Source organism: Schistocerca nitens, chromosome 6, assembly GCF_023898315.1.
Source record: "Schistocerca nitens isolate TAMUIC-IGC-003100 chromosome 6, iqSchNite1.1, whole genome shotgun sequence".
NCBI classification, from domain to species: Eukaryota; Metazoa; Arthropoda; class Insecta; order Orthoptera; family Acrididae; genus Schistocerca; species Schistocerca nitens.
The window spans coordinates 471,683,792-471,704,618 of NC_064619.1; positions in this window are offsets into that span (position 1 = coordinate 471,683,792).

Sequence of the window (20,827 nt, forward strand, 5' to 3'; positions counted from 1 at the left end):
CCGGACACAGTGTTCTTTGCAGTTGCGGGGATTATCTGGGCACGTTCCCCAGCCGACTCCATTGCTACCTAGCGCCACCTATCCGCAATCTCCATCCACGTCCCCCATGCTCGCTACTTCACCATTCCTACAGGAGGTCGAACGTAACTGTGCATCGCACTGAAGGTGTTGGATTCATTGCCTATTGAGGCGAATCATTTACATGAATGCCTGGTGTCTGAAGCACAGTTACTACCTGCCGAGTTAAGACAGAGAGCGCCCAGACAGGCATCCTGAGCGCCGTTTGATCGCCGATGGCTGTGTGAAATGAGTCACTAACGCTTTAATCCTTTTGAATGCACATATTATGGCCCGATGCCACTGAGCATAGCCTTTGCTGGTGTTGTATCTTATCCGACAGTGTATATAATTCGATTCATATACAGGGTGGTCCATTGATCGTGACCAGATGGCAGTGGACTATGTGTTCAATGGCAACACTGTGGAATGGATACAAGCGACGAGGAACGAGTGGGGTAGGTATCATTACTCCCTTAAAGCAGTATAAAGAACCACATTATTGTGCGTAATTCACGTCCAGCAAAGTTTGTCTTTGGAAAGCTACACGAAAAACAGTGTGGTGACAAAAGTCATTGCAGGGCACTGCGTTGGTGGAGCTATCTGCACTCACCTGATTCATGTGAAAAGGTGTCCGACGTAATAATAGCCGCTCGACGGGTATTAACAGACTTTCACGCGAAATGATAGTTGGAGCTAGACGCGTGGAACATCCTGCTTCTGAAGTCGTTAGGGAATCAATATTTCGAGATCCTCACTTTCAAGACTGTGCTGAGAATAGCAAATTTCAGACATCACCTATCACTACGCACAACGCAGTGGCCGGCGGCCTTCACTTAACGACCTAGAGCAGCGGCGTTTGCCTAGTACTGTCAGTGCTAACATACAAGCAACACTGCGTGAAATAACCGCAGAGATCAATGTGGGATACGACGAAATATCAGGATAGTGCGACGAAATTTGGTGCTAACTGGCTATGGTAGCAGACGACCGACGCGAGTGCCTTTGCTAACATCACGACATTGCCTGTAGCGCCTCTTCAGGGCTCGTCACCATATCGGTTGGACACTAGAGACTGAAAAACCGTGGTCTGGTCAGACGAGTTCCGATTTCGGTTGGGAAAAGCTTATGGAAGGGTTCCAGTATGGCGCAGACCCCAAGAAGCCATGGACTCAAGTTGTCAACAAGACACTGTGCGAGCTAGTGGTTGCTCTATAATGATGTGGGCAGTGTTTGCATGGTTTGCACTGTGTCCTCTGGTCCTACTGCACCGAACATTGATTGGAAATAGTTACTTTTCAGTTCTTGGAGACCATTTGCAGACATTCATCGACTTGATGTTTCCAAACAACAGTGTCATGTCACTGGCGCACAACTATTCGCGGCTGGTTCGAAGAACGTTCTGGACAATTCGGGCGAATGATTTGGCCACCCTCTTCGTCCAACATGAAGTACTTTGAGCATTTATGGGACATAATGGAGAGATCAGTGCATGCACAACACCCTACACCGGCAACGCTTTCGGAATTTTGGACTGCTATAGAGCCATGAACATGGCTATTGAGCATGGCTCAATATTTCTGAAGGGGGCTTTCAACGATTTGTTGAGTTCATGTCACGCCGAGCTGCTGCACTAAGCCGTGCAAAATGAGATCCTACATGGTATTAGCAGTAATCTCATTGCTTTTGTCACCTAAGTGTAATTACCTGCCATTTGGCTAGCACTTATATCATTTTCCATTGACCATTCCTTAGGTCAAATTAGTTGCGTTCTGCAAGTACATGGAAGGAAATCATCTATATTGATTTGGAGAAATTACAAAGAAACCTAAAGTTGTAACACCAGAGGGAGGCTTTGAACGGAATTTCCTCCGAATGCTTTTATACTCGTAGTAACTGCATCCATGCTCTTACCTTGTACAACATTCCTCTCAAAACAGTGAAGGGCTCTTTGGATAGACATGATGTGGATTATATTGTTTGTCATCTGCGTGAAGATACATGGTACTCAGAGAGAACCTTTTACCTGCAAAGCCATGGCGAATGAACCGTGCCAAGTGGAGATCGCAGTAAAGCAGTTGTCACTTTGAATGGAATTATGAAAGGTAGAATAAAGAAAATTAGGGAATCATACCGTTTGTGGGTACAGAGAGCGGTTTCCATAATCTAAGATGGAATGGGGTGGAATTCGCAGAATAGATTACGGAGGAAACTGATTGTAATCGAGATATATAGATGCCATGACAAGGAAAAGATAAGAAGCAAAAGAAAGACTGATTTAAAACAAACTAGAGAGATACAGTAACGCTCAGGAATGTTGAAACCCTTCAGCAACGTTTCAGTTGCTACCTTCGAATGATTCTTCGATCTGATTGACGCGAAGAATTGTAGAAAAAGGACGTTCATAATTCGAACAAGCGAAGTCACCTTATAGCACGATTTCTGTGTGAGTAGGAGCACTGAGCTGTAGCGTACAATTTCATGCTCATCAATAAGCTGTCTTCACCTTCCTCACATTCACTACCATTCTGTCCACTTCAAGCGCCTGCCATAATTCAAAAACTATAGTACAAGATCAGATACATACGGCGCCTGGGGCGTCATGCACATAGTTAAATCTTTCTCCAAGTTCTGCTACATGAAATTTAGTGTGTAACGAAACATATCTATCGTACAGGTCGTTGCATTGGCCACTGGTGAAAACTCAGCACTGCACTGTTTTGGAAATGGTTGTTGATGGCAACTTGGTCCAAGGAATATGCACTAGCTAGTTTTCAGCGACATGAAAGAATGATGGCCAGCTATGCCCGGTTCCTAGTCTGTAAGATGCCTCTGCATCTGTACAGCCATCCATAGCCATAATGCATCATTTTATTTTTTTGGGTCATCAGTCTTCTGACTGGTTTGATGCGACACATCACGAATTCCTCTCCTATCCTAACATCTTCACCTCAGAGTAGCACTTGCAACCTATGTCCTCTATTATTTGCTGGATGTATTCCAATCTCTGTCTTCCTCTCCAGTTTTTGCCCTCCACAGATCCCTCTAGTACCATGGAAGTCATTCTTTCACGACTTAACAGATGTACTATCATCCTGTCCCTTCTCCTTGTTAGTGTTGTCCACATATCCATTTCCTCTCCGATTCTGCACAGAATCTCCTCTTTCCTTATCCTATCAGTCCACCTAATTTTCAGCATTCGTCTGTAGCATCACATCTCAAATGCTTCGACTCTCTTTTGTTCCAGTTTTTCGACAGTCCATGTTTCACTACCATACAATGCTATACTCCAGACATACATTTTCAGAAATGTCTTCCTCAAATTAAGGCCGATATTTGATATTAGCACAGTTCTCTTGGCCAGGAAGGCCCTTTATCCCATTGCTAGTTTGCTTTTGATGTCCTCCTTGCTCCGTCCGTCACTCGTTATTTTACTGCCTAGATAACAGAATTCCTCATCTTTATCTACTTCGTGACGATCGATCCTGATATTAAGTTTCTCGCTGTTCTTATTTCTACTACTTCTCATTGCCGTCGTCTTTCTTCGATTTACTCTCAGTCCATACTCTTTACTCATTGGACTGTTCATTCCATTCAGCGGATCATGTAATTCTTCTTCACTATCGCTCACTATAGGCAATGTCGTCATTGATATCCTTTCACTTTGAATTTTAGTTCCACTCCTGAGAGTTTCTTTTATTTCTATCACTGCTTCCTCGATGTACAGATTGAAGAGTAAGGGTGAAAGACTACATCCTTGTCTTACATCCTTTTTAATACGAGCACTTCGTTCTTGGTCGTTCTCTTATTATTTCCTCTTGGCTGTTGTACATATTGTGTACAAGCCGCCTCTTCCTATAGATTACCCCTACTTTTCTCAGAATTTCGAACATATTGCACCATTTTACATTGTCGGACACTTTTCCAGGTCGACAAATCCTATGAATGTTTCTTGATTTTTATTTAGTCTTGCTTCCATTATTAACCGAAACATCAGAATTACCTCTGTCGTGCCTTTACCTTTCCTAAAGCCAAACTGATTGTCATCTAGCGCATCCTCAATTTTCTTTTCAATTCTTCTGTATATTATTCTTGTCAGCAACTTGGATGCATGAGCTGTTAAGCTGATTGTACGATAATTCTCACACATATCAGCTTTTGCCGTATTCGGAATTGTGTGGATGATGTTTTTCCGAAAGTCAGGTGGTATGTCGCAAGACCCATACATTCTGCACACCAAAGTGAATAGTAGTTTTGTTGCCACTTCCCCGAACGATTTTAGAGGTTCTAATGGAATGTTATCTATCCCTTCTGACTCTTTTAAATTCTGAATTTAATACCACGTCGCCAGTCTCTTCTAAATCGACTCCTGTTTCGTCTTCTATGGCATCAGACAATTCTTCCACCTCATAGAGACTTTCAATGTAGTTTTTTTTCCACCTATCCGCTCTCTCGCCTGCATTTAACAATGGAATTCCCGCTGTACTCTTAATGTTATCACCCTTGCTTTTAATGTCACCGACAGTTGTTTTGGCTTTCCCGTATGCTGAGTCAGTCCTACCGACCATCATTTCTTCACATTTTTCTTGCGCCCATTTTGTCCTAGCTTCCCTGCACTTCCTATTTATTTCATTCCTCAGTGACTTGTATTTCTGCATTCCTGTGTTTCACAGAACATCTTTTTCTTCCTACTTTCGTCGATCAATTGAAGTATTTCTTCTGTTACCCATGGTTTCTTCGCAATTACCTTCTTTGTACCTATGTTTTCCTTCCCAACTACTGTGATGACCCTTTTTAGTGATGTCCAATTCTCTTCAACTGTACTGTCTACTGAGCTATTATTGCTATATATATTGACTTAGAGAACTTCAAGCGTATCTCGTCATTCCTTAGTACTTCCGTATTCCACTTCTTTGCGTATTGATTCTTCCTGACTAATGTCTTAAACTTCAGCCTACTCTTTATCACTAAAATGTTGTGATCTGAGTCTATATGTGCTCCTGGGTACGCCTTACCATCGAGCAGCTGATCCAGTATCTCCCCTATAACCCGGAATGACTCAACCTAAAATCCACTCTGCTCATGGAAACGAACTTTCGGATATTTCCAGATTACCGTACTGCAAGAACTCGGTTCATAAAAAAAAAGAATCATCCTCGCCAGACTTCTGAAGTACGCTACGAAAACACCACCTCCGCCACAGAGGGCTTCCGACTTTTACTTCCTAAGTCGGCTGCCGGCCGATCTGTCGATTTCGGGAGGTCCAAACGGCTCCACGAAGTTATTTACTGTCTAGTTCTTCCAGCCAATCAAGATTAGGAGCAGTATGTAGGTACTTTCATTGGCCGCCTTTAGGACTTCTAGAAGGTGCTGCTTGCTGCCAGACTTCTTTGTAGTTTTTCTGGAACGCGTCTTGGGAAACACCGGCTTTCGTGAGGAAATTACTCGACCTTGAGGCGCCGTCTTATGTCAGGCAATTACCCGTTTAGACGCATTAGGGAAATACTGGCCCACGGACTTCAGTTAGAAGAAAGCCCTGATGACACAGCGGTGGCTGACCCACACGCAATAGAAACCGCAAGGCGTGCTTCATAGTGAATGGCTGAATGTTCCCATGAAGAGGAAGAATGGAGGTTTCATAACAGAATAAATAAGAGCAATGACACACCTGTGGTCTTGGAGTAGCGTCTTTGATTCATAAAGAAAACATGTTATGTCTCGGGTTCGAAACCTGCCACTGTTTATATTTTGATTAATAATCAGAATTGGTGGCCGAAGTCTTCCGGCATAAGAAGACATTCTTATTCTGACAACGGCTTTGTCAAAGAGGGCGGAAGAGCCGACAGAAGTTCAGGGCACTCTCTTGTCTAGGGGTGGGAAACTGCCCCTGAAGGGGTAAGAATCAACAAAGATCAACGACATGAGGATGCAGAAGGCTATGAAAACCACTGCATTAAAGACACGTAACGTGTACCCACAGGTCATGTGGCCTGTAATTGAAGAAGTGTCATCTTTAGCAAAAGATTCCGGAACAGTCCCTTATTCGAATCTTCGGTAGGGACTGCCAAGGGGGAGGTTATCATGAGAGAAAGATTGAATAATTGACGAAATAATAACATTCTACGAGTCGAGGCGTGGAATGTCAGAAGCTTGAACGTGGTACGGAAACTAGAAAATCGGAAAAGGGAAACGCAAAGGCTCAATCTAGATATAGTAGGGATCAGTGCAGTGAAGTGGAAAGAAGACAAGGATTTCTGGTCAGATGAATATAGGTAACATCAACAGCAGCAGAAAATGGTAGAACGGGAGTGGGATTCGTTATGAATAGGAAGGTAGGGCAGAGAGTGTGTTACTGTGAACAATTCAGTGATACGGTTGTTCCTATCAGAATTGACAGCAAATTAACAGCGACAACTATCTTTCAGGTATACATGCCAATGTCGCAAGCTGAAGATGGTAGACACAGAAAGTATGAGAGAGTATTGAAAGGGTAATACAATATCCAAAGGGAGATGAAGATCTAGTGGCCATAAGGGACTAGAATGCAGTTGTAGGGGAAAGAGTAGAAGGAAACGTTACAGCAGACTATGGGCTTTGGATAAGAAATGAGAGAGGAGAAAGACTGATGGAGTTTTGTAATAAATTTCAGCTAGTAATAGCGAATACTCTATTCAAGAATCACAAGAGGGAGAGGTATACATGGAAAAGGCCAGGTGATATAGGAAGATTTCAGTTAGAGTACATCATAGTGGGACAGAGATTCCGAAATAATATTCTGGATTGTAAGGCAGATGTAGACTCAGATCACAATGTAGTAGTGATGAAGAGAAGGCTGAAGTTTAAGAGATTAGTCAGGAAGTATCAATACGCAAAGAAGTGGGATGCGGACGTACTAAGGTTAGGTTCACAATAATGAATAGTCCAGTAAGCAGTACAGTTGAAGAAGAGTGGACATCTCTGAAAAGTACAATCACAGAAGCTGGAAAGACAAACATATGTATAAATAAGATAACCGCAACGAAACCATGGATAACAGAAGAAATACGTCAACTGATCGATGAAAGAAGGAAGCACAAAAATGTTCAGGGAAATTAAAGAATAGAAAAATACAAGTCGCTGAAGAATGAAATAAATTGGAAGTGCAGGGAAGCTAGGACGAAATGGTTGCACGAAAAATGTGAAGAAATCGAAAGAGAAATGATAGTTGGAAGGACTGAGTCAGCATATTGGACAGTAGGAACAACCTTCGGTGAAATTAAAAGCAAGAGTAGTAACATTAAGAGTGCAACCGGAATTCCGTTGTTAAATGCAGAAGAGAGAGCGGATAGGTGGAAAGAGTACACTGAAGGCCTCTATGAGGTGGAAGATTTGTCTGAGGTGATAGAAGAAGAAACAGGAGTCGATTTAGAACAGGTAGGGGACCCAGTACTATAATCAGAATTTGAAAGAGCTTCGGAGGACTCAGGATCAAATAAGTCAAAAGGGATCGATAACATTCCAGCAGAATTTCTAAAATCATTAGGAGAAGTTGTTGGTGTGTATAATGTATGAGTCTGGCAAGATACCGCAGACTTTCGGAAATTTCTCACAATTCCGAAGACTGTGAGAGCTGACACGTGCGTGAATTGTCGCATAATCAGCTTAACAGCTCATGAATCCAAGTTGGTGACAAGAATAATACATCGAAGAATGGGAAATAAAATTGAGGATGAGTTAGATGACGATCAGTTTGTCTTTAGGAAAGGTAAAGGCAGCAGAGAGGCGATTATGACTTTGCGTTTGATAATAGAAGCAAGACTATAGAAAAATCAAGACACGTTCATAGGATTTGTCGACCTGGAAAAAGCGTTCGACAATGCAAAAAGGTCAAGATGTTCGAAATTCTGAGAAAAATAGGGGTAAGCCATAGGTAGAGAAAGGTAATATGCAATATGTACAAGAAGCAAGAGGGAATAGTAAGAGTGGACGATCACGAACGAAATGCTCGGATTAAAAAGGGTATAAGACAGGGCTGTAGTCTTTCGCACTTACTGTTCAATCTGTACATCGAAGTAGCAATGATGGAAATAAAAGAAAGGTTCAGGAGTGGAAATAAAATTCGAAGGGAAAGTGTATCAATGATGCGATTCGCTGATGACATTACTATCCTGAGTGAAAGTGAAGTAGAATTACATTATCTGCTGAATGGAATGGACAGTCTAATGAGTACAAAATATGGACTGATAGTAAATCGGAGAAAGACGAGACTTGTCCGTAGCTCGTGGTCTAGTGGTCAGGGTTGCTGCCTCTGGATCACGGAGTCCCGGGTTCGATTCCCGGTCGGGAACTGGGTGTTTGTGTTGCCCTCATCATTTCATCGTCATCGTCATCATATGTGGCAGTGGCCAGAGTGGACTGTGACAAAATTGGAGTGTGTAACAATTGGGTCTTTGTACGTGCGCTGATGACCGTGCAGTTGAGCTCCCCACAAACCAAAAACCACCATCTTCGAAGAAAGACGAAAGTAATGAGAAGTAGCAGAAATGAGAACATTTAGACACCTAACATCTGGATTGATGGTCACGGAGTAGATGAAGTTAAGGAATTCTGCTACCCAGGCAGCAAAATAACCAATGACGGACGGAGCAAGCAGGATATCAAAAATCGACTAGCACTAACAAAAAGGGCAATCCTGGCCAAGAGAAGTCTACTAGTATCAAACATAGGCCTTAATTCGAGGAAGAAATTTCTGAGAATATACGTTTGGAGCACAGCATTGTATGGTAGTGAAATGTGGACTGTGGGAAAACCGGAACAGAAAGAATCGAAGCATTTGAGGTGTGGTGCTACAGACGAATGTTGAAAATTAGGTGGACGGATGAGGTAAGGAATGAGGACATCCTGCGCAGAATCTGATCGGAAAGGAATATGTGAAAAACATTGACACGGAGAAGGGGCAGGATTATAGGACATCTATTAAGGCAGCAGGGAATGACTTCCATGGTACTAGAGGAAGGTGTAGAGGGCAAAAACTGTAGATGGTGACAGAGATTGGAAACATCCAATAGATAATTGAGGTCGTATGTTGCAAGTGCTACTCTGAGATGAAGACGTAGTTGGCACAGAAGGGAAATTGTTGGTGGGCCGTATAAAACCAGTCTGAAGACTGATGGAAGAGAAAAAGGTTTCCATGAAAAAAGATGAAGACATCATTTTTCATCACGCGCTCGTAGAATGACTGTACTAGCTAAAGTCAATCACTAAGAGGAATACAGAAATACTATAGTCAGTATCATGACACATTTGACATTCATTGCTGGATGAAGGCAGCCCCTTTCAGTTTTCGAACGTTATAGTATTAATTTGGGCTGATTCAGACTTTTTAACCTCAACTTCGGGCTTCCATCGAGTCGTCTGTTGGACTTTTCTTATCTCTGCGAACCTGGTAAATAATTCACTCGGTCTGTCTACCAATAGTTCACTGGTTACAAGTTTCGCCCATCCATATTTCAGTTACAGCCATAATTAATACTTGTCTGTTATACGATACATTTTTTGTTTTCTTCGTTCTTCTGATTCTTGAAGGGTTTTAACATCAAACTTTCATGTGTTATTGCCGTAAGTTAACACTAATTGTACACACTGATTGTCTACGTTTCTTTTCAAACAAATAGGGACCTCCATTTTGAAAAGTCTGTTTAGTTTATCGAAAGTGCATCAGAGAGCTATACTTTTCTATTCATATCTTCCCCTGGTTTTAGTCGTTATCTTTAACTTCATTAAATACAGAAAATCATTAAGAGGTTTTGCGATTACTTCTCATGGCGTTTGCTGCGTACGCATTCTACATTACTATAGTCTTATTAGAATTGATTTTCGGGTCTGATTTCAAACTTGCTCCACTATATTCTTTTATTTATTGTTGCTGTTTTGCACATATTTCTTGAGCTATGAACGGACACTCATTGTTGCCTCTTTATTGAAAAGAACTGAAATACCAGCCAATATATGCCTTCATAAGACAGCTATCAATCTAAGAGGAAATATTTGATAGTTTTTAGTAAGTGTAATGTGTGATAATAGTGTCCTATCAGCTGAAATTTTCAAGCGCTTTGGACAAGTACCTGGAAATATTATTCTGTGCTGACTAAACAGCCAGCTTATAGTATTTTCATTTTGTGGAAGTTTCCCTGGAGTAGTAACTCCTCGAAGTAATATCTGTATAAAAGCATTTGCAGCCGTCTACCTCGTAAGTACCTTCGCAGAAAAGTGGTTGCCTGTTTTTGTACTTCTGTGAAATCGTCAGGAAAAGATTACCTTCTGCAGCGGCAGGTAATGGGAGATGTTACATTCAGTTTATCAGTTGCGCTACATCTCAAGTTGTAACCATTTCCAAGGAAAGATTGTCGTTTGTGTATATGTGTGACGCTGTGAAAGTGGGCTTAAATTTATGAACTTAATAACAGTTTTTAGAGGTGTAGAATCACGCTACTCAAATGCTTCGTCGCAAATGGAGCAATAAAATGTGACAGCAGGAGACCACGGTTAAAGTTTTACAAACACTAGTGAAGCATCTTGCGTTGTAGATTTCCTGCTCACTTCCGCGAGATACATCTTAATTACACTGTTCCTCTTTAAAGTCCAACACCAGAAAGAAGAGCAAATAACGAAATTTTACTCATTGTCCGTACCTCCCTGTGCTTGGCAGAACATGAAAATAATATCAAAAAAGGAAAACTCTCGCTAATGTTCTGCGAAATTACATTTATTTGGTCCTATACTATGAAATTTTCATAGACATTTTCCTACATTTTTTTAATAGAAAGAGCCATTGCATTGAAAAATTAACTACTGATTTAGATATGTCGAAGATGTGCTGTGTCTGTGGACCGGTGTTACCACATTTAGATTCAGAACATAAGAAGATTCGGTTTACTGTGGAACTAGGAGGCTCTTCTACAAATTTCTTGGACCTTGATATTAATATAAGTACAAGAAAACACTTATTTAGCATATACAGAAGAAATATCGATACGGTAATCCCTGCAAGCTCCCAACATCCACACAGCCACAAACATGCAGCTTTTCATTCGATAGCGCTTCGCCTCATATCTGTTGCACTACCTGAATCCGCCTTTCATACAGAACTACAGACCATCAAACATGTCGCTTCCAGCAATGGCTATAGCTCTACTCTGACTGATAATATGCTACGAAAATACGAAACGCATAAAGCTATGCCACCGATACGCTGGCCAACAACAATCACTCAGTAGTTACAAAGAGTGGCGTAAAATCCCATGTATGGGCAACACTTCGAACAATCTTGCAAATAGGCTAAAATCTCGCAGCTAAAGACCTGCATTTTATAATACCAATAGTATATAAGAATTTTTAATCAATAGTAAAGACAAACTGCAACAGCTGTCACACAATGGTGTTTATAAAATCACTTACGAGGAATATGAAAAAGTGTGTATTGGTCAGTCGGGCAGAGCTGTAGCAATTAGCCTACGTGAGCACGAGAGAAGCTGCAGGTTAAGGAAGAGAAATGCAACGTTTGCTGATCGTCTTTTACCTGAAAAACATTGATGTGATGCAGAATTTAAAGTTTTACATTTTGTTAAGAAAAGCAGAAAGATGAACCTGCTGGAAATACAGGACATCAAAAACCACATGACATAGAATTCCAGAGTAGTATTAAATGATCAGACTTAATTTTCGATGTATGTCCAGATAAAAGCTGTGTTTATCATCCTTCTTAGATAATGAAATTATCTGTGTGTGACGAAAATATGTAAATTTTTTCCTATGTAAACACTGTAATTTTTGTGTCTTCTGTACAAATAATGTCTGTGTAAGTCGCACGTCATGTTTTCCAGTGTTTATGGCATTCACTTGTCAACTGAAGATGGCCTGATAAGCCTAAATCAAGTTCGTGATCAAAGAAATATCATTTTGCAGAACAATAGGCAGTGTTTTCCTTTTTAATAATACGTAATTTAATTATTAGGTGATTTGATTGTGTACAGGGTATGCAAAATTTAGTACACAGAGCAACAATGGCTCCGATCCGGCTGAGCATCAAACCGAACTGAGCTTGTATGGCAGACATGGGTACAACACGCAAAAAGATTAATGACATTAACTGCCAGTGGGCGTTGATTTAAAGCATTGTTTTCTTTGGGTGAGAGAGCTGGAGGACATGCCTGTCTGGACACCGTGGAACACCTGCATCGAAGTAGGTCTGGCAACACGAACGACAGGCGATTTTGCGTGATCTTGCTGAAAGTTCCCACACAGTCTTCGGCGACAGGGTACAGTCTTCGTCTGGTGTCTAACCTACTGGCCATGTGAAGCCAATGGCACCCCACACCAACACTTCAGGCAATAGGCTCGTATGATGATGAAGAATGCAATTTGGCGACGTTTGTTCTCCTCGCAGCCCCCACGCAATGACAAGTCCACCATGGTGTCGTTCCGTATTCTACGGTATAGTTGGGCACGCCTCTCCCTGCTGCAGCATAGAGAGAAGTCGCAGCAATAGCGTACTCTACTTTCCGTAAGGCCTGAATTGCGATTGTGAACACGTTTACAAGGTGATAAGATTTGTGCTGTAGCTTCAAAGGAATGCAGTCCCAAAAAGCACGAAAAATAGTCAAACTTGCTTTGCAGAAATAACAATGGAAGTTAGACGTCATAGGGTAGTGACGACAGCGAAGAGCAGTACTGCAATTTTTCAATTTGGGATTACCTGGTCCGATAAATATCCCGCAAAAGTAATGGTGTCAAAAGAGATCTTTCGTATTTCAAAAAAGTAACTGCAAACAAAAGAAAGATGCATAGAAAATACTTTTATTTGTGAATAACAAATACTATACCATTTTACGTAGGTGGTTTTAAACATTATGTCCGGCAAATGGTGTCCACACTGACGACGTCTTTCCCGGAAGTTGTCCATAGTTCTTCGTGCCCTTTTACAGTGGAATGACAGCCACTTCCTAGGTGATTGCCTCCTAAGTGCTTGCAGTTTTGTAGGCTTATGTCTGTACACTTGAACTTTTAAATGTCCCGAAATAAAAAAGTACAAGGTGATAAATGGGGCGATTTTGAGGGCCAGCCGATGTCTTCTCTTGTATGCGGATGAATCCTGGGGATCAGCTGTCTCAAAATTTCTAGAGAATGTAGAGAAGTTTGAGCTGTGGCTCCGTCTTGTTGGAACAAGGCTTCTCTCTCTTCATTGGCCCTAACAAACTGGTTTAATTTAGGTCGGAGGAAGGTCTCTACCACGTGACAGAAACGACTTGAATTAACCGTTACCGTAACGTACCTTCTTCGATAAAATACGGACGCCAACACTCAGTTCAACAACGTCGCCGCAAACTGTCGCCGATCGAAGTTTGTTAAGTGGTCGTTGGTGAGGTTCCGGAGGATTTCCTACTGGGCAGTAGCGAAAATTTTATTTACGGTGCCCGACAAGTGGAAATAGGCTTTATTAAAGGAATCAAAACAGCACCAGTGGGAATGTTCTGTAGACTTTCCACACACACAGCTCTACGAGTTTTATAATCTCACTTAATTCGTTGGTAACCATCATTTTGTACGGGTGCAGGTAAAAATCTCTGTGCAGGATTCTCTGAGGCAATCCCAGGGTAGCTGCATGCGCAAGTCCTGAACACTTTGGAGATTGCTGGACGGACGGTCTCACACGCACCACTTTTTCCGCTGGTATTGCCGGCCAGAGTGGACGAGCGGTTCTAGGCGCTACAGTCTGGAACCGCGCGACCGCTACGGTCGCAGGTTCGAATCCTGCCTCGGGCATGGATGTGTGTGATGTCCTTAGGTTAGTTAGGTTTAAGTAGTTCTAAGTTCTAGGGGACTGATGACCTCAGAAGTTAAGTCCCGTAGTGGTCAGAGCCATTTGAACCATTTGAACCGGTGGTATTATAGTTCTAGGTAGACCAGTAGTTTTGCTTTTTAGTGCAGAACCTGATGTTCTAAAGTTTGATACCCAAATCTGAAAGTTTTCTGTCATGACCAGAATCACATCGACCAAGTTCGAACCGAGTGCGAAATGCTCACAAGACCACCATTATGAATATACTCCTCCACACCAAAAAGACGATGCGTACCTAGCCAGATCAGTCCACCTAGCAAAAATGGCAGGTATACAGATATCGATTGATACCCCATCGACATCAGTATTCCAATGACAGCTCACACAGCGATCTCTGCAAATAAGGGAGGTCTTTTCGCCGGACCCCGTAGTTTCCGTGCCACTATTAGTGATACTCGTGATGCCAGTACTAGTAAAATAGCTACAATGTATTCATTTTTATGCACAAATGAAGCACTAAAATGCTCTCTATCCAATAAGCTTGGTGCTCTTACGTTCTATCTCTCGTCCTTCGGGCTGACGAATACAGCTGACTCGTTGGGGCGACGAGATTACTCGGCGGTCACTCCTCTGTGAATAGGCTATATATGAATCAGTGCGAAGATTGAAGCATGGATTAATTTTTATAGAACTCTATTGATCAATGATTTGGATTTTTTTAGATGTGACGGTCGGAATCAGAAGATGACGGCTGCTGTATTTTGGGCTTTAAAGGTAATGATACGGGCTTAGTTGGTTGTGGAACGCTGGTTCTGGTTTGAAGGATAAAAGCTCTAGTGTAGTGCAAAACGTACACGAAAGGAAAAGGCAACGTATTCGAATTGTTAAAATAATATTGGAAATACTTTGATCAAGCGATAGTGATTCAAATAAAAACCTTAGTACGATAAGTTTCTTAAGAGATATACCACTGACTTGCCAGTTGGCAGGAATTAACCTTGTGCTTCGACAAACGATGAGTAGTTGGCAGTATGCTTTCGCAACAGCAAATGAAGGCTTTTTCAGTCCAAGGATTGCGGAACCATTATCGAGTACCACCGTATAAGAGCACCGATCTATGATACGTTTTACGAGTATTGATCTTGTTAAACCTGTGGAAATGCCTTGCGGGGTGAAAGTACAGTATGTGTCCCTGCAGAAAGTGTACGAGTGGTGCAGAAAGTTTGAAAAGAGGCATAATTTCTGCGGAAGACCCTCCTCACCCGAGCGAGGCACACCGTGTAGTTACGAACGAAAACACTGCAACAGTGGAAGAGCCCGTGAATAAAACCAGCCGTATTATTTACGAAGTAGTATTTTGGATATTACTGCCGATTGAGCACACAATATTGTCCATGAAGTGCTGCGATTTAGAAAAGTGTCCGCAGTCAGTTGAACTGAGAGATTGTCGCATCGACACCTGTGAGCATGTTTTGCGCTCTTTCCAGTTGCACAGTTACCTACAAGAAAAGAAAATATTAATGAACGAATGCCCCCTTAGCTCGCCGCAAAAAAAAGGACTTGTGACTACAGATTTTTATTTTATTTTTTTTTTTTTTTTTTTTTTTTTTTTTGTGAAGACGACAATGCTCGTCCCCATGGAGCTCGTTCAACCGCAGCAGCAATGCCGGAAATGAAATTTGAATGTCCCAAGCACACACATTATCGACGAGATGTTCTACGGAGTGACGTGACTTTTATGTGTTCTGACGGTTGAAAGGTATACTGGATGGCAATCAAGCGATGAAGAGAAAACAGCTGTGCACAAGTGACTGCATTCACTACAAAAAGAAATCTTCTCATGAAGTGGAATGTGTGCATTACCCGTCATGGTCCTGCGCTGAGAAAGATATAACTGCAATTATATTAAATTTCAGTCTCCATTTGCATAAGCAAGGAAACTTTACCTAGGTTTCGGCTATAATAACGTAGTCTTCTTCAGAAATGTCACAATATAAAATTAAATTAAAACATGCCAGATATTGGCCTTGTCAAACTTAAAATGTTAGTACTACAGTACATAGTCATAAGACAGCGTCACTTCTGCTAATGTATTGCCGATAGGTCACACCAATAGGTCAGACAGGTGGGCCGCGAGCGCTGAGTCGTAACTGGACGCCTCGGGCAGCGACGCAGCAGCTCAGCTGGTGGTCGCGCGCATGCGCGTGCGGAGTAATACAGACTTAAACCAGTAAATTTTAACTGAGATTATTATGGAAAATAGCTCATTACAATAGTTTGGACTATTAATGGCTTTAAAACCATAAGTCACTGAAGTTACCGTTCCATAAAAGGCAAAAGACATGTAAAATGTGTACTGTACAAAAGTATTAATAAACATTAATTGATAATATTATTTGTTACAACAACTAGAAATGCTACTGGGAAATAAACCATAATAACTGAAGTTACAGTCCTATGAGAGGCAACTGACGTTATATAGTGCAAAGGAGCCTTTTAATAAGAAAAGGCCGTAAGTTAAGGTTATTAGTGCCTGAAATGTGTGGAACTTAGCTAAGAATTAACACCTGTGACTGATAATAAGGACAATTGTCTCATACAGGTTAGCGGCTAGATATACAGTATGTGATCTGCAATTAATACATAAGAAAACCAGTAGGCTGTATGTTATAGCCAGCTACTGACGTAGGTAGAAGACTTTTAAAGTAAAGGATTTATCGGATAATAGGTGCCTGCAACGCCACAAAACATTATGAAGACAGTATAGCGAGATAGGGGCGTACCACGCCACAAGTCATTATAAAGGCAATTATAAGAACTCATGGTTCGTGCAATCTTTACTAAGATCATAATTAGAAATACACCATTTGACGTGTATCCAATTGTGTAACAGTCTTAAACTTATAGAAAATAACAACGATTACGTGAAATGCGTATGTAAACACAAAGATAAGAGGGCAATGGCATCGGGTGACATAGAAAGTCGCGCATCATCGTGGTAGACGAAGCAAGGGCTGAAATCCTTCGAAGAAGTTCTTATTTTTCAACTGCAATTGATCATTAAGCAAGGTGTCTTTATCATAAAGAAGGTTTTTGAAAATTTGCCTTTCTTCGAGTATATCTAGCCTGCATCCTTTAGCTTCTTGGTTTAAGAGCTCAGTGTTTTTAAGTGGGTTAGGCGCATGGACCATTTGGATTAGATGTTCTGCAAATGTCGACCCACGGGTGCCATCTCTTTTTTTGTGGGTACATGCTCTTTGTATCTAGCCGATAAAGCTCTTCCTGTCTGTCCTATGTAATAACGAGGGAAATCGCTACACATAATTTTGTAAACACCTGATCGTGACAATTTATCGTTAGTGTTACTTACAGAGTGGATTAAGTTCTTTTTAAGGCTATTATTAGTGTCATAGGTGACATTAAAGCCGCGAATCTTTAAGATGCTCCCTATTTTATAAGAAGCTTTGCCTATAAACGGCATGGAAATGAAATTAATGGAGTGATCTTTATAAGCGGTAACTAGTCTAGATAAAGTAGTAATGTTTCTATGTGTTTTCTTGTCATAGATCTGTTTCACGATATTTGGATTGTAGCCATTATTTTGGGCAATATATTCAAGTGTCTGAATTGTCTGAAGAAAGCGGAATAGATAGTGCCGGTCTATACTTGAGTGGAAAAAGGCCATTTTGTGGGCTTGGGGGTGTGTGGAATCAGCAGGAATAATATTATCGGAGAACGTGTCTTTACGGAAAACGTTAAAACTTATTTTATTGTCAGCTACTGTCGAAGTTAGGTTAAGATAATTCAAAGTTCTGTTAGCTGATTCGGTTTCTCTGGTGAAGCTTATTTTACCATGGAGGTTATTAAACGCGCTGAAAATCTGATCAATGTCAACGTGGGTGCCTTCAATTACAAAAAGTAAATCATATACGTATCTTGCATAAAAAAATTATTCTGTTCTCTGAATAAGGGTAATTTTGAAAAAAAGTGTGCCCTTACAATTTACAAAAATTTCTGAAAAAATACCAACCAACGGGCTGCCCATGGCTAGACCAAATGCTTGTGAATACAGTCTGTCATTAAATGTGAAATAGTTGTACTTAAGAGTCATGAGTAAAAGGGTCATTAATACGTCCATTTCGATAATGGATAATTTTTTTGTGTAAACGCAAATTGACTTCTAATATATCCAAGGTTTGGTATACTGGGACGTTGGTGTATAAACTTGTGATATCGAAAGACACGAGCTTATACAAACCAGAATAGGTTAAATTTTCAATTTATTAACTAACTCCACCGAGTTTTTAATAGTGTACTTTTCCCTAAACACAAAATTCTGTTTTATTTTATGATGTAAGAATCTGGCTAATTTATGATACCCACTGTTCGCACTATCCACCACAGGACTGATAGGATGATGAATCTTGTGAACCTTAAATTGACACTTCAAAAACTCTGCTGCACTATGCTAAAAATATTCACATATAACTGTAACTTATATACGTTACTACATTTGCAAAATAATAAATATTTCGGATTTTCGTTTTAATGACCTTCTTGTTATGTACTGCAGGCGTAGCTGGTTTTATAAGAAGAGCAAATGGTTATGTATTAATTCTATGTATTCATAGACGGAAAACAATTCTAACTATTTGAGAGAAGCGTGTGACGTTCATGAACATTTGATCTCCTTCAGGAAATAAGCATGACAGGAGTTTACACTCGCCAATCTGATTAATATTTTTAAGCAGGACATGTAGAGCATGTGGTATTTAACGAAAATAGCAAACAAAGAAAGAGAATGATATATAAATTCTAAGAAGAAGATCGGTGATATCCTTGACGAGGTTATATTACAACGAAATCACTTTGTACGATGAGCAAAATGTGTTTTGTCAGTAGACTGTAATTACTTGTAAGTTTTAAGAACTAAGTGTATTACTCTGTTAAAGCTATGTAATAGTAACACTTTAAATGTAATCGGCAGAACGTGACTCAGAGCGCGCGTAGGCATAGGTTCTCATGCTACTACTATCGTCTTCTAGTGTATTTACACTATGTGATCAGAAGTATCCGCACACCAAAAGACATAGATTTTTCATATTAGATGCATTGTGTTGCCATCTATTGCCACGTACTCCATATCAGCGGCCTCAGTAGTCATTAGACATCGTCAGAGAGCAGAATGGGGCTCTGCGGAACTCACTGACTTCGAACATGGTCAGGTGACTGGGTGTCACTTGTGTCATACGTCTGTACGCGAGATTTCCACACTCCTAAACAACCCTAGGTCCACTGTTTCCGATATAATGGTGAATTGGAAATGTGAAGGGACACGTACAGCACAGAAGCTTACAGGCCGACCTCGAGACCACCGACAGTTGAAGAGGGTCGTAATGTGTGATAGGCAGACATCTAACCAGATCATAACACAGGAATTCCAAACTGCATCGGGATCCACTGCAAGTACTATGACAGTTAGGCGGGAGGTGAGAAAATTTGGATTTCATGGTCGAGCGGCTCATAAGCCACACATCACTCCGGCTAATACCAAACGGCGCCTCGCTTGGTGTAAGGAGCTTAAACATTGGACGATTGAACAGAGAAAAAACGTTGTGTGGAGTGACGAATCACGGTACACAATGTGACGATCCGATGGCAGGGTGTGGGTATGGCGAATGCACGGGGAACGTCATCTGTCAGCATGTGTAGTGCCAACAGTAAAATACGGAGGCGGTGGTGTTATGGTGTGGTTGTGTTTTTTCATGGAGGGTGCTTGTGCCCTTGTTGTTTTGCGTGGCAGTATAACAGCACAGGACTACATTGATGTATTAAGCACCTTCTGGCTTCACACTGTTGAAGAGCAATTCGGGGATGGCGATTGCATCATTCAACACGATCGAGCACCTGTTCATAATGCACGGCCTGTGGCGGAGTGGTTACACGACAATAACATCCCGATAAAGGACTGGTCTGCACAGCATTCTGACCTGAGTCCTATAGAACACGTTTGGAATGTTTTGGAACCCCGTGCCAGGCCTCAGCGACCGACAGCGACAGCTCTCCTCAGTGCAGCACTCCGAGAAGAATTGGCTGCCATTCCTCACGAAACCTTCCAGCACCTGATTGAACGTATGGCTGCGAGAGTGGAAGCTGTCAACAAGGCTAAGGTTGGGCCAAGACTACATTGAATTCCAGCATTAGCGGTGGAGGGTGTACGAACTTGTAAGTCATTTCCAGCCAGGTGTCCAGATAGTTTTGATCACATAGTGTATCTTTAAACTAAGCCTGTGGTTTTATGTATCTGTTGTCCTGGTACTGTATGATAAGAAGCACTAATAAAATGTTGCGGATAATTTTGTACATATTACTCATGATTGCCGATTGTGACTATTAGCGAATGTAACTGGTTATATTTTTTTCATCACTTACGATGAAGATACTTTGTTTGTAACAGCAAGAACTATGTTGATTTCAAAGAATGTTTGTAAGAACTACTGCAATTTTTTATATGCGATGGTTTGATAGTGGATGTAGTGTCCGAAACTAGTCACCGCAAATATAAGATAATTGTCGTTGCAGCTTCGACAGAATTACAAATAGCAGTTTTAAGAAAAAAATTGTATTATTCTTCGGAAGCTTGTATTTAACTCCGGTTTGATGCGGTCTGAACAACGTTAAGGTTTTGTGTATGTCAGGGAAGTCTGCATTCCCACAAATATTTTCATCTGCTGTGATGTACAAGTTATTTAACACATGAGTGAGTCATGAATAAACAGCAATGGCTAACCTGTTGACGGCAGGTGGAATGGTAAAAAAGCGGTCTTATTTATGTTACAGTCTTACAACTCTGTTTACAATTAGGCCGTATTCCTAAAAATGTTCACAAAATACTCATACCGTAAATTCCAAACCAATTTGCCTTCCATAACAATATCAACGAGGAAAAGGAAT